Here is a 13,341-nt window from a genome sequence, read left to right on the forward strand (position 1 = left end):
ATAACTTGAACATCTTCAATCAATCTCAGCGGCTAAACATCTTTATGCGAAGATGCATTACCCACACCCATAAGTTGATAGGTTGCAGCAGTCCTTACCTTAACATCGATAGCAATCGATCCAATGAGCTAATCAATCCTACAATTAACAACTTACTTGAACAACACCAACATCTCTGGACTCTCTCTCCATTTTTCCACAAGGGACAGCCAACCATATTGAGATCATTTCCTAGGATCCTCCGATGTGAAACACTCATCTCATTCTTACCTAGGGTTAATGCTAGCAATGATTATCTTCTTGAGTTGACGCCTACTACCAGCTCATCTAGTTACCTTCTAACATGATTCTCAGTATGTAAAATGGCATATAAAAATTCTTTGAATAATGAATTAAGCAATCATAAAGGAGTACCTTAACCTTAAATGGGGTTATCATAAACTTGCCATCATGTAACGTTTGGTTCCTTGGTACGCATTTAATTTAATTATTTATTTATTTTGAAAGAAGGACTTAACGAGTGAGTGGCCCTAACTCATCGAGTAGAGAGCAGTCTATGTGTGGGGTTTAAGTTATCGACTCGACGAGTAGCCCGGCCGGGGTTAAACCCTAATTTTGGGGTTTTGCACCCTATTTAAGAATCCTAATCCCCACCTGTTGGCCTCATTTACATCCTCCTTGTCTCAAACCCTCATCCACAAAACCCTAGAGTGATCCTTGAGTGTGAGAGCCATTTTAAGTGTTTGAAGCTTGTGAAAGAAGAGGAAAGTAGAGGACTCAAGAGATAAGGAGTAGATCTAGAAGCTTCATCCCTTTAGCTGCACTTTCTGGTAATAAAGTGTCAAACTTGATCATTCTTTTCTTAGATCTATTCATTTCCATTTTATGTGAGTTTTTAGTCCAAAATTGATAATTTTTGGCAAAGGATCGATCTTGGTGGGTATTCTTCCAGATCTAGTGTCTAGAGGGGCTATGAGGACATAAAGGTGCAAACTTTATGCCTTTAGAGTCCCCATGCAAGTGCTAAGGACGTTATAATGGAATTTTAAACTTAAAAAAGCCATGCATGGGAGCAAGCTTGAGACTTTTCATAGTTAATTGTTACCTAGGCCCTAGATCTAGGTTTGCATGTGGTTGTTTGAGATGCAAAGGCTTTTTGGATAAGATCTATATCCTAAAGGAATTAGGGTTTTGTCTAAACCCTTCAAGAAGAGCTATCAACAGGTAAAGTTGGAAACTTTATCCTTAGAAAGATCATTTCAGTGAACATAAGAGCTATGGACCTAGAATCTAGAAAATAAGGGCTTAATATGTTAAGATGGCCAATTTAAACAGAAGGACTCGTCGAGTCCATGAGGGAACTTGACAAGTTGAGTCATGTTGTCCCGCTTTAGTTTATGGTAGAACTCGACGAGTCTGTAGAGGGACTCGACAAGCAGATTTGCCAAGTTGCGACTATGAGCAGCTCGATAGGACTCGACGATTTGGACGATGGCTCGGCAAGTTGAGTCACGATTCCAAGATTTCTGAGTTATAGAACTCGTCGAGTTGGTCAACCCAGAATGTTGATTTTGACCAGAGCGTTGACTTTGACCAGGGCTAAAATGGTCATTTTACCCTTAGATGGCTTTTCAGTTTTCTAACTAAGTATTATTGTATAGAGTTAGCCGTGGAGTAGTGGGAGCAGCCAACAGAGATTCCTCACACACGAGATCAGAATCCAATGTGAAAGGTGAGTCTTCCTTTAGTAGGATCGGTTGAAGGAACCAATGCGGGTTGTTTATGTATGTTAGTATGTGTCGGGTTCGATCCGATGCCGGGGCTAGCCCGATGTAGTGTATGTGTTTCGGACTTCAGTCCAATGTCGGGGCAGCCTGAGAAGTAGTTATGTATGCTTGATGTCTTTGTGATTCATGCATGTTATGTGTTATGTGTTTCGGGCCTAGGTTCGATGTATGGGTAAGCCCGATGTATGTTAATTATATGTTATGTGTTATGTGTTTCGGGCTTCGGCCCCCGATGCTGGGGTGATCCCAATGTATGTTATGTGTTTATGATATATGTTATGCAGTGTGAATGCCAGGGTAAGCTCGATGCCGGGAAGGGCCGGAAACCAGACGTGGTCTGATGCCAGGGTGAGCTCGATATTGGAAAGGAGTCCGATGTCGGGTTCGTCTTGATGCAGCTGGGAATAGTCCTAAAGTTATGTTATATGTTATATGTTATGTGTATGGTATATGGTAGTTTGGAGGATCTCACTAAGCTTCGTGCTTACAATTTTCAGTTTTGGTTTCAGGTACTTCTGCTAGCAAATGGAAGGGCTCGGGATGATCACATGGTAAAAACCATAGTTTTATCGCATGGGATACTTTACTCTGATATTTGAGATGATTATTTGATATTTTGACATTTGATGTGTTGTTTTGGAGACATATGTTTTATAATGTTTAAATGATGATGGTATTTATGGTTTATTTAATAAATTAAAAATGAAAATTTTGGACTGTGTTTTTGGGATGTTTCAAGTTGGTACTAGAACCTTGGTTCGAGGGATTCTGGCACACTTCTGGGTGTGTTTGAACTCAAACTAAGGAATTGGTATAGAATTTTCAAAAGAAAAACCATTTTTATAAAAAGGATTTTTGAGAAAAGAAAAGAATTTAGAAAAAAAAAAGCAAAAAGAAAAGGATTTTGAAAACGAGAAAAGGGTCTGGTGCATGCAATCAACCGAGCTCAAGTAAGTAGTCCCAAATTACCCATACAAGTTTATGTTATTATATGTTTACTAGTTTTTTGAGAATTGCATGCTAAATTAGGACTAAGGATCTAGGAAGGATGCCTTATGTTCTTGTTATGTGTGTATCAGCTATATGAGAATTGCATGCTAGTATAGAGTAGTCGGTATGATTGCCTGATTAGAATATGCTTGATTATGTGTACTCAATGCTCGAATGTTGCTTGCTTTATGCTTTTAGGAGTTCTAGTTGTCTTTTACTAACTAGTAAACGAATATGTTAAGTTACATATTGTGAGGACTAAATAATTTCATATGGTTAAGTTTAGCCTTATTTTGTAGCTCTCATTTGAGTCTAACCGTTGTAGGGTAGAACCTCTCATTCGAAGAATTATCTAGTCATAGTGATATGTAATAGTATTCGCGAGCTAGTTAGGGGAAGATAGCAGTGACTTCTTATGTAGCTAATGGCGGGGAGTTGGATGGTGATTATCCTAGGTCAAGCCTAGGATGAGAGCAGCACGTGAAACATTAGTAGTAGAAGGGACATGGTGAAGTCAAGGTAGTTCTTGAGGAAAGTACGGATTGATGTGGAAGGTAGTATGGGCCCGTACTACTGAAAGTAAAGGATCCGTACTCGAGTCAAGGAAGGCTGAGATGAATCCAAGGAACTTGTAGTTATGTGATCCCTCGAATTGATTAGTATTCTGATGTTTGTTATTATGTGTTTTAAGAATGGCGATTTTACGCAACAGACTTGTCGGCAGTTCAAGCATCGGTGAGGGATCATGCTCAGGCTCAGGAGCGGTGTAGCTAGATGACCAGACTAGGGAGTTTATCTCCTCTGAGATCACGTATAATATCCTAGATCAGACTCCTGTGATCTTTGGCACGATCAAGGAAGGCATTCTTGAGCTTTTGGATGAGAGATTGAGTGCTTTCTGTACTGAGGTGGCGGCCATGATGGGGTTGCACACACGGAATTTTAGGTAGTTCAACGCTTGTGGAGCTCCCAACTACCATGGCACTCGGGACCCCATCGTGAGTACTAGATGGTTGGCAGATGTCGCCAATGCATTCCGCACCAACAGATTTCCCGAGGGCGACAAGGTTAGACTTGCGTCCTGTCTTCTGAAGGATAGGACACGTGACTGGTGGGACAAGGTCGGACATGCCATGGGTGATGATGAAAATCTTGATGCCATGACATGGAGTGACTTTACAACCCAGTTCAGGGCTGAGAACAGCTTGACAAAGAGATTCAGGATCTTGAGCAAACGATAGAGACAATGACAGAGATCACCGCCAAGTTTAGGAAGATGACCCTTATTGTTCCGCAGTATGTGGAAGACGAGGAGAGGAAAAAGTCTTGGTATCATGAGAGTTGCAGAGTAATATTGGCCAGTTTGTGAGCCGCTCCAGCTGCAAGACGCTGGAGGGCATGATTGCGAGGGCGAGAGAGAGAGAGGGAGAGAGAGAGAGAGATTTGGATTTAGAGATATAGAGGAAGAGGAAACCAGAGGAGGGTCAGTCAGGGAGTTCGGGCAAGAAGCCCAAGGTATCAGATCACAGATCTCGGAGCCAACAGAGCCACAACCGTTGTGGCAAATGCGGCAGGATGCACGAGGGAACGTGCAAGGCGGGGAGTTCGGGCTTCTACAAGTGCTTCCGGACTGGTATGGTGAAGGACTATGATTGTGGTGAAGGACTATGATTGTGAGATCCTTTACCACTCAGGCAAGTCTAACGTAGTATTCGACACCCTGAGCCGCATGGTGATAGCTGTTAGATTAGGTGTCTAAGTCCATAACTATAATTAGTATGTACTTGACTCGAGAGTAGCATGGTCTATTTCGGGTTGCATTTCACCAGAACAATCTGATAGGATGGACATTTGAGAAAGAGGTTGTTTATGATTTGCGAATATATTATAAGTATAATATATTGAGAAATCATATAATTTAATTAGTTTTAATCAAGAATTAATTTGGAATTGATTTAGTGATCAAAAGACACTAATTAAATTAATAGGGACTAATTGTGTAAATCAGTTATCTATATGGTTTAGGCTTATTATACATGATGGACTAAGTTTATGAAAGAATCCATAAAGATTTAGTCCATGTGGATCATGGATAATGGATAATAAACCCAACGGTATGGATTAGGGTTTAACCATGACTCTTAGAATCCTACAATATATATATGTATATATATATATATATATATATGTGTGTGTGTGTGTGTGTGTATGTGTCTGTAACCCTATAGCTAAAATCGGTTACCACATACGTTCTAAGAGTTTGTAGGAGCCGATTTTTGTGCATGATACTCTCTCTCAAGTCCTTCATTGTTGGTCGTGTTTTGTGAAGCATTTGAGGCATCACATTTGAGGTGCTAAGATTTTAAAGGCCAAAGTTAACTAGCTACAACAAGAGGAAAAGTTTGTAACTAGTTGTATTGTTCAATTGTCAAGTTGTTTGCTAGTTAGGATATATGCTTTGGAAAATTAAAATTTCATGTATAATGTCACAACTAGAAATTTTGTGTCATATAATCTATACACTCAAGTTAATGTGAATCAAAACTTAAGAGCATGTGTGATACCTACTATTATGACATCAAAAACTTCAATCAAATACATCCTACAAGTGCTACAAATGGTCATCAAACAATTGGAAACCCTAAAAGTTCTTGTTTAGATCCACTTTGGACTAGGACTTCCTTATTGGACCCAAATGGACCAATAAGCTTCCAATTTGACTATCATGGGCATAGAACCCTAATTGGGCTCTATTTGGACCCACATTAATTTATTTCAACATTTTGGGCCATATTGGGCCTAGACTGAAATGAATTAAAAGCTTTGATCCATGAATAACCTAAACTAGTCCAACAAATATGTAAAAATCATACTATATTCTTTTATGTTAAAACTCACCCAAACTAACTCTAATATTGGGCTTAGGGGCAAAAAGCCCAAATTTTCCTTTTCCTTCAAGATTCTCGGCCCAAGGCCCAAGTCCAAGAAGAAGTGGTGAGGAGTTGACTTTGGTTTGCCACCTCATTATTGTCTTTTGGATTTCCATGCAACATATCACATACCTCCATGCAAGTATCACTTCAAAGATCACTTCTTCTTTTCCCTCCTTCACTCTCGGCCATCTCAAACACACACACATCTCACAAACTCTCTCAAGAACACTCAAGAAAACTTCCTCCCTCTCCACTCAAAGATCTCGAAATTTAAGAAGCTTTCAAGAGGATATTTCCACAAACTCTTCATCTAAGGTAAGATTATGCTTGGATCTATGACTTAGGTTCTTTGTGTTATCAAAATCTTTTCCTAATCCATGCAAAAATCGTGATCTTACCTCTTAGAAGCATACCAAACTCGAGATCTTCAAGAAAAGGGTGCTAAGGCCAAAAATCACCAAGTTTTCTTCCATCTTTTCTTCAAAAACCGAAATCACACCCTAAGGTGAGCTTCATACCCCCTATTTTCTGTTTTTATGAGTTTTGTGGGGGGGGGGGGGGGAATACAAGTGAAAGTGTAGATCTATATGTGTTTTGTATGCCTTGTATGATTTCTATGCTTATATGTGTGATTTTGTGTGTTTATGATGTTGGATCTAGCCATAAACCTCTAAAAATCGAGATATACTTTATGTTAAATGATACTAGCATCAAATATAATTCTACATACAACGTGTTCCAAGAAAAATAGCTAAATGGCTTAATAACATCTTCTTTGGGCTAAAAACTTAATTTTTGGACATAAAATGTTAAAAATATAAGGTTAAAGGGCCCAAAATGACATATCACGAATTTTGATGGATGAGGAGTGTCAAAATAGTTTTAATAAAATATTTTCTGGAAATATACTCATTTGGAGGATTAAAAATATAAATTTCAAGCTTAACGGGCTAAAAATGACAATTTCGGCCCAATAGGGCCCATTATGCGAAATTTTCTGTTTTGGAGGGCCAAAACTGTGTTTTTCTGTAAAACAGTGGACTACTAAGGTTCCAAATACTTTTCAAAGGTTTAAAATGCTTTTCAAATTTAAAAAGGACCAAAGTTGCAAAAATTTTCCAATTTGGGCCAAAATTGTAAAAACTGCGAAAAAGAGGGGCTATAACCGAGAAAACTGCAATTTCAGGGACTTAAACTGTTTTCAATGAAAAATATGCTCAAAAATATTAATTTCAATAATTTTTGGTGTTAAAATGTCAAGAAAAATGATTTAAGGACCAAACCGGAAAGTTATTTAATTAGAGGGTTGAAAAGAGTAAATTTTACAAACAATGAGGGGCTGAAAACAGAAAACTTTCAAGGCTAATTCAATGCACGCAACTTGATCAAATATTGGCACCACGACTACCTACGTAATACAATACACAACAATACCAAAAATCGTTGTTAAACGAATTGATTCGGTGTCGAATCAATAACAATCCGAAAATACTAACACGACGATAACTCGATTCATACACGAAAACAGTTGGTAATTCAATATACACGTGAGAGTGCACAGATGTCTACGCACCATATTTGGGCCCCAAAGTGTAAAATTTGGTTTGTTGGGCCTAGCTAGCCCAATGACCTGATCTTAAGGCCCAAAGACTTCTACCTTACGAGTTGTTGGGTCTTACATGATCTAACACAACGTAAAAGGACTTTCAATGGCTTTTATACTATTGGTCCCCAAGGGTCCTATGGTATTGCTAGTAAAGTCGGTATTTCATGCGAGGTGGGTGAAGGGCCCCTCGTACCCCTTTTTTTTTTATCCCCAACCGGTTAATGGAATCATCGGGGTCTTCGTGTCCTCTTTCTCTTCGGATGTGGGATTACTCAGAGTTAGGGCGGTTGGATAACGTGATTAGTACGGACGACGCCTATGGGATCGTTAGTATAGTTATAAACTGGTCGTTTGTGTAACGCTTGTTTATAGCAATTAATCATGCGCAAAAATAATCCGACGTCGCCTGGAATTAATGACTTCACGCGTTACAATGGTTTTATTTTAACTTCATGGAATTCAAAGAATTAGGAAAACATCAGGTTTTCCTAGGGTTTTTCAATACATACGGTTTCGAAATGTATACAAGTTTAACGAACAATTTTTACAAATATAGAAACAAACAAGCATACCTATGGATCTTCACAAATGTTTTCAAAAGCTTTTCTTTTCAGAAAATATCGGATTTTCTGGTGGTTTTCAAAATGATACAAAACATTGTTTTCCCAAATACCGCTTATGAACTCACCAACATTTCACATGTTGACGTTTTTTTTTTCAAAATACTTGTATTATCAGGTAACCAGTGAATCAAAGGAAAATGTACTCAGTGATGGCTTGCAGTTTATCTATTAACGAACTGAACAATTTATTTTTGGGAATGTAATGTTTTGAGACAATGTAATGGATGTAAACACTATCAGTTGTAATATTCAAATGTTGGTGACGAATGATGTTATGTTTCATGTATATTCATTGTGATGGTATTCAATTGAGTCACAACAGCTCCCGAACGTTTCCGCCGTCTGGTTCAGGGGTGTGACAGGTTGGTATCAGAGCTTTATTTATAGTGAACTAGCATGTCGAGCCACACATTGATATGCAACTATAAACCAAAAAGAGGCACTAACATAACTCTGAACAAAACAAGAAAATAAAACACGCTTGCTTGCATTAGGAATAAGAACATAACGCCGAATCAAACACAATAATGCTGGTGTCTCGGTTAACTCGGGACTGTTCTTAGTGATACCAAGGAGTGGATGTAGCCTGATCAACTACATTCTCTCCAAAGTAAAACTAACACACATCTTGATGAGATCGGGATAGCTAGGGAACCTAAAACAATACCCTTTATCACTAAAAAGAGAACGCTTGCTTAGTCCGTACAATAGACATAGCATCCTAGGAATAATGTTAGCATATTTACATACTCGCGCAGACAGCATGGCTGGTTTTCATCACCCTGGAGACCCCTATTTCCCTAATCAGGGAAACAACGGATGGCTAGAGGAGGAGGAGCCTGAGGAAGAGCCTGAAGAGGAACCTGAGGAAGACCCCGAAGAGGCATCTGACGGGGAACAGGAGGCAGAAGTCGAGGGCGAGCCTGCCGAACCCGAAGAAGACGAAGAAAATTTCGAAGAGGAGCTCGATGACAGCGAAGGGGGTGATTCGAACGCAGAGTCCGAGGTCATCAACCCCCTTACCCGATCAGGGTGCCTGCTTATCGTGTGGGCCCCACTGGGCCTATCCCTCCTTGGGGCATTGATCTTTGGAGATGGAGCAGACATCAGGGACAGTGACCCCCGTTTGGCATGTCACGTGAGTTCTTTGACTTGAGGGTCAGAGGACCGGCCGACCGAGCCCTACTGGTCATGGTGAGACGATTACGGGACACCGGCGACCTTGCTCAGGGCACTGCTGATCAAGTACGCCAGTTGTGGACTAGGGTCGAGCGTACGGAATAGGAGACGCGTGACGTCCTTCGGGAGTTTCACATGAGGCAGGTAAGGTGGGAGTGTTGACTTTAGGACGCCAAACGCTTGGTGGCTCGTCTTCGGGGAGCATCCACATCCTCGGCACCACCTCCAGACGCAGCTCATCACGGTTAGGGATAGACTTATCATAGTAGGTCATTAGGAACTATGCTATGTACTCCGGCTCTATGTTTAAGTGACTACACTACTCATGGAGCCGTTATGCTGTCGAATTAGTGTCACTCATGTATGCTCTTACGAGCAAAATTTTCTTGTATTAAATGCGGATAATATTAATGAACTTTTATGTGTTTTGCTATGATATTACAAGTTGTTATGATTGTATGTCCGATGGTAGTAATGTCTAAGTTCGTACCATACACCTAGTTAGTAGGATCACAACCTCACAGAAACCACATACACTCAACATCTTTCCGTTTCATGACAGAAAGATGCCTCGCCGACCTACTCGCGGAAACCCAGGACCAACTCCACCCGAGGTTGACTCCACTGCATTCCAGGCAGCCGTGTCTGCTGCGGTCACCGCAGCTATGGCACAACTCCACCAGGGGAATAATGGAGGAGGTAACGGACAAGGGGCAGGAAGTTCGAACAATGGGATGAACCAAGGGTCTACCAAAACATGTACCTACAAGGACTTCACAAACGCTAAACCACGAACTTTCAACGGCACTGGAGGGGTGATCACTTTGAAGCGATGGATTGAAAAGGTGGAGTCGGTATTCGAGATATGCGATTGCCCCGAGCAGATGAAGGTGAAGTTCGCGGCCTGCACTTTTGTGGACCAAGCACTCACTTGGTGGAACGGACACGTGGAAGCCATGACGCTCCCTGTAGCCAACTCTATGCCATGGACAAAAATGAAAGAAATGTTGATGGCTGAGTACTGCCCATGAGGCGAAATACAGAAGATGGAGCAAGAGCTATGGAACCTCACCGTACAGAATGCGAATATCGATGCCTACATATCAAGATTTAGTGAACTATCTCTGCTGTGCCCGGGTATGATCACATCAGAAGGAAAGAAGATTGAACAATTCATTTGGGGACTAACATCACCCATTCAAGGGAATGTGATAGCTGCGAACCCTGAAACGTTCAACAGTGCGAAGAGATTGGCGAAGAGGTTGTATGATCATAACAACAAGAAGGGCGAGAAGCCAGTGGAGGCTGAGAAGAAAAAGGAGGGTGATGGCAAGAAAGGGAGGAAAAACAAGAGAAAGGGACGTCAGGGCCCCGAGACCTCTAAAAAGCAGCAGCCAGTGGCAGTTAACGCTGTCACCACACCGGTTCTAGCCACACCACATGCTCCAGCCTCAGTTGTTTCAAATGCTTCAAGACCCTATTCCGGTAATCTTCCCAAATGTAATAAGTGCGGTCTCCATCATCACGGCAAATGTAGGGAATTCCATTGCAGCAGTTGCAACCGAAGGGGACACACTGCAAGATACTACATGACTTATCCTCCCCAGAACCAAAATCAGGGAAACAACCACCACCACAACAACAACAACAACAACAACCACCGTAATAACAACAACACTAATGTCGGCGGCAATAATGCAGGGCCTAGCCACACCTGCTTCGGGTGTGGAAGGACGGGGCATTTCCGCCGAGATTGCCCTAACAACACCAACTCAGGAAACAGATGAGCAGGAAGGATGTTGACTATGGTTCAGGGTGAGGCAGTTCAGGACCCCGCAGTTGTGACCGGTACGTTCCTCCTAAACCACACTTATGTATGCATCTTATTTGACACCGGAGCGGAGCGAAGTTTCGTAAGCGAGAAGTTTAAACATTTATTAAAACAACAACCCCAAAAGATAAATGAAACCTATATGGTGGAAATGGCCAATGGGAAAACCGAATCCACTGGGGAGATCTACATCGGATGTACCCTAACCCTTAACCAACACGTCTTTCGAATAGACCTAATGCCAGTGTCAATTAGGAGTTTCGATGTGATTGTCGGCATGGATTGGTTAAGCCCCCAACATGCTGAGATTATGTGCCACGAGAAGGCCGTTCGCCTTCGTCTCCCAAATCACGAAACCCTAGTAATTTACGGAGACAAACCCAACACGAATCTTCATCACATCTCGTGCATCAAGGCACAAAAACATCTGCGAAAGAACAACTTGGCGTTCTTGGCTCACATAGTGGACAAGACCAAAGAAGAAACTAACATCCGAGATATTCCGGTAGCGTGTGAATTTCCAGACATGTTTCCTGAAGATCTTCCGGGAGTACCCCCAGAGAGACAGGTTGAGTTCCGAATCGACCTTGTTCCAGGAGCAACTCCTCTCGCTAAATCACCCTATCGGTTGGCTCCTGCTGAAATGCAGGAATTGTCCAGCCAACTCAGTGAGCTTCTGGACAAGGGATTTATCCGACCTAGCTACTCGCCATGGGGAGCTCCGGTGCTCTTTGTCAAAAAGAAGGACGGATCTTTCAGAATGTGCATCGATTACAGAGAGTTAAATAAACTCACTGTTAAAAACCGCTACCCACTCCCACGAATCGATGATCTGTTCGACCAGCTCCAAGGAGCCAGTTATTTTTCTAAAATAGATCTACGGTCCGGATACCACCAACTCAAAGTCCGGGAAGAGGATATTCCTAAAACCGCTTCCCGAACCCGCTACGGACATTATGAATTCGTCGTAATGCCCTTTGGTCTAACAAATGCACCTGCCGCATTTATGGACCTAATGAATCGAATCTGTCGACCGTTCCTTGACAACTTCGTCATTATGTTTATCGATGACATCCTCGTCTATTCTCGAAGCAAAGAGGAGCATGGCCAACATCTCCAACAAGTCCTAGAAACACTGCGATCGGAAAAACTGTACGCCAAACTCTCCAAGTGTGAGTTCTGGCTCCGAAGTGTGAATTTCCTAGGCCACGTAGTTAGCCAAGACGGAATTCATGTGGATCCCTCTAAGATCAAAGCTGTGGAAGGATGGACAACTCCGACCACGCCCACAGAAATTTGTCAGTTCTTAGGCCTAGCAGGCTACTATAGGAGATTCATTCAAAACTTCTCTAAGATCGCCAAGCCGCTTACCTCACTTACGCAAAAGGGCGTACCATTCAAATGGACAGACCGACAAGAGATTGCGTTTCGAACCTTGAAGCATACTCTCTGTAGCGCTCCTGTACTATCTCTACCGGAAGGAACGGAAGATTTTGTGGTCTACTGTGACGCGTCGAATCAGGGCTTAGGTTGCGTTCTCATGCAACGTGGAAGAGTGATAGCATATGCGTCCCGCCAACTAAAGACGTACGAAGTAAATTACACGACCCATGACCTAGAATTGGGAGCTGTGGTCTTCGCTCTGAAAATTTGGAGGCACTACCTGTACGGTACGAAGTGCACCATCTTCACTGACCATAAGAGTCTCCAGCACATCTTGAACCAGAAGGAGCTGAACATAAGACAACGAAGATGGGTTGAATTGCTAAACGACTACGAGTGCGAAATCAAGTACCACCCAGGCAAGGCCAACGTGGTAGCTGATGCATTAAGTCGGAAGGAGTACTCTAATCGCTGTACGAAAACTCTCTCGATAACCATTCAATCTCATTTGGCCACTCAAATTGCATCAGTTCAGTCGGAGGCTATGAAAATGGAAAATAGAGCTAGCGAGGCATTGTGCGGGATGGAGAAGAACCTAGAAGCAAAGGAGGATGGGGTATACTACTTCATGAACCGTATTTGGGTCCCAAAAATCGGAGGATTTAGGGAGGTTGTTATGAAGGAAGCCCACAAGACGCGATACTCCATTCATCCTGGTTCAGACAAAATGTATTTGGATATTAAACAACACTATTGGTGGCCTAACATGAAGGCGGAAATCGCGACCTACGTTAGTAAGTGCCTTACGTGCGCCAAAGTGAAGGTGGAATACCAGAAACCCTCAGGATTGTTGCAGCAACCGGCAATCCCTAAGTGGAAATGGGAGGGGATTTCTATGGATTTCGTGACCAAGCTACCCAAGACGTCGGACGGACTGGACACCATATGGGTAATAATCGACCGACTGACGAAATCTGTCCATTTCCTGCCAATCAAAGAATCCTACAAG

Source organism: Lactuca saligna, chromosome 4 (genome assembly GCF_052625555.1).
Source record: "Lactuca saligna cultivar CGN05327 chromosome 4, ASM5262555v1, whole genome shotgun sequence".
In the NCBI taxonomy this organism is placed as follows: Eukaryota; Viridiplantae; Streptophyta; class Magnoliopsida; order Asterales; family Asteraceae; genus Lactuca; species Lactuca saligna.